General features: G+C 41.9%; 1 non-coding gene across 1 annotated transcript; it reads right to left on the bottom strand.

The window, feature by feature from the left end:
- Positions 1–1,705: 1,705 nt before the first annotated feature.
- trnas-gcu (transfer RNA serine (anticodon GCU)) lies at positions 1,706–1,787 on the bottom strand. The gene has a single exon. It is a non-coding gene; the product is annotated as a tRNA-Ser (tRNA).
- Between the last annotated feature and the right edge of the window lie 277 nt (positions 1,788–2,064).

The raw sequence follows: 2,064 nt of genomic DNA, 5'->3' as shown, positions 1-2,064 counted from the left end.
CGTTCTGTAGCATCTGCTCGGTTTCACCAAAGTACCATGCCTCAAAGCATCCTTGCCTGCAGCGTGTTTTTATTTTTAGTTTAGCGTCAGTCTAAACATTATGGCACGGACACAGCACACAGGGACTAACACCTTCAACAAATTATCTAGGTTGACACTAATTGTTAAAGTTCACCTGAGAGTGTAACTATGAAAAGAAAATTTTGCGATTTACATAAGAAAGAAATGAACCTAACGTAGTCATTCCAACAGATGGAAGACTTAACAAACAATCAAGTTATTTTTCAATGTATAATTTCAGTTACATCACACTGTAACCATTTGTTATAAATTCTGTATCTTACAACTGTGTACTCCACAAACACCTGATGAAGGAGCAGCTCTCCAAAAGCTCATGCTTCCAATTAAACCTGTTGGATTATGACCTGGTGTTGTGCGATTTTTAACTTCATATTAGAATGCGGATCTCACAATTAAAACAGAGATGAGGAAGCATTTATTCTCTCAGACAGTTCTGCATCTGTATTATTTCTTGTCGCAGAAGGCTGTTGAGGAAGGGTCATTAGGTGTACCCAGGTTGAGATTGGCAGATCTTCAAGCAGCAAAGACATCAAGTGTTACGGTTCGGCAAGACAGGAAAAAAACGGGCGTGAGCAATGATCCGTTTTGCAGCAAGAACGAGGTGAAAAAGTACAAACTACAGAGTGATGGGGAAAGAATGGGTCAGGAACACTGGGACGGGAGAGGCTTAATGCTTTCTTTCTTTGCTGTAACTGGACACTGGTGTTGAAGTCTGAAATGGGACAATATCAGCCAAGTGGGTGAAATCTTACTTTCTGCTTGTTTTCTCCAGAGGCCTGCGTCCCTCTTGGGGAAATGTGTCTGCGTGCTTAAGACTGTGGGTAAAAGTGGGATTCACTGCTGCTTCATTCAGCCACACGGGTATTAGAACGAAACGTCTGTTAATGACGTGTTTAAAGACTCTTGCAATCATTTCATGTTTATGCTGCATTAATCTGCGGTTATTGACCCACAGTTTAGATTCAGTCCCTGTAGTTAACTTGCTGACTTCTCCAGTTTTTTCATAGTTCAATGTGATGCATCAAGTGTGTATAACGAGAGGGAGCTTGTTTCCCACATCTTTTGTTTATATGTGTCTTATGTCCAGCCTTCACCAATGGCTAGAGCAAGGGAAAGGATGAGACCAATGTGTAAGTCTGTCCCTGCCCATGCACGGCACCCACATCGGTAATTCTCTACTGTGCATTTACAGCCAGTTATTGGGGGCTCCTACACCCAGCCCCTGCCACTTTTGAAAATTCTCCATTGTTTTGTGCTGTCTCTCTGTGCTCTTTTCACCAAGGTGAATCACTTCTACCCAACCTGCTACAGATTTCATCTGACAAAACACTTATTAAGAATCCCACTGCATAAACATGCACCTCGCATCTCTCGTTATTTGGTTTTCCTGGATCTCTACTCAGACAATAAAAGTTCACGGTAATTGACTTGGAAAAGAAAATGGAGTTCCTTTTAACTATTCCAACTCAATCTACATTTCAATGCAGTTTAGGCAACAAAATCAAATTATTCTTTGAAACTTTATAATAGCGTCGATGCATATAAACACACTATTGGAGTTCCAATTTCAATAAGACAGATGTGATCATCCAAAAACAGCAACATTGAAAATAGTCAGTAACAGCGACGAGAATGGGATTCGAACCCACGCGTGCAGAGCACAATGGATTAGCAGTCCATCGCCTTAACCTCTCGGCCACCTCGTCAGCTGTGCGGGCATCTGTCTGATCTTATGAATAAGTGAATTGCGTAAATTATGCACACCATAGCTATTTCTCCTTGGTATTGGTGAAATGATAAATAGCACAGTATGGTTCCAAGAGTATCGTCTGACCTCTGGGTGTGGGGCAAGCGCACTCCCACTGTGACACTCTGCTCACAGTGATCAGAGCAAAAATGAAGAAATGGCTATGCAACAAGATCTGTTGAATTCTGTGAAGATTTGAAGTCAATGGAGTGGAGAGCCGGTGACAGCAGGAGATG

Source organism: Chiloscyllium plagiosum, unplaced genomic scaffold (assembly GCF_037043375.1).
Source record: "Chiloscyllium plagiosum isolate Xiang-an unplaced genomic scaffold, Cpla_swu_hap1 HiC_scaffold_38, whole genome shotgun sequence".
In the NCBI taxonomy this organism is placed as follows: Eukaryota; Metazoa; Chordata; class Chondrichthyes; order Orectolobiformes; family Hemiscylliidae; genus Chiloscyllium; species Chiloscyllium plagiosum.
The sequence above is the reverse complement of the archived record's forward strand: the minus strand, read 5'-3'. Positions and strand labels throughout refer to the sequence as shown.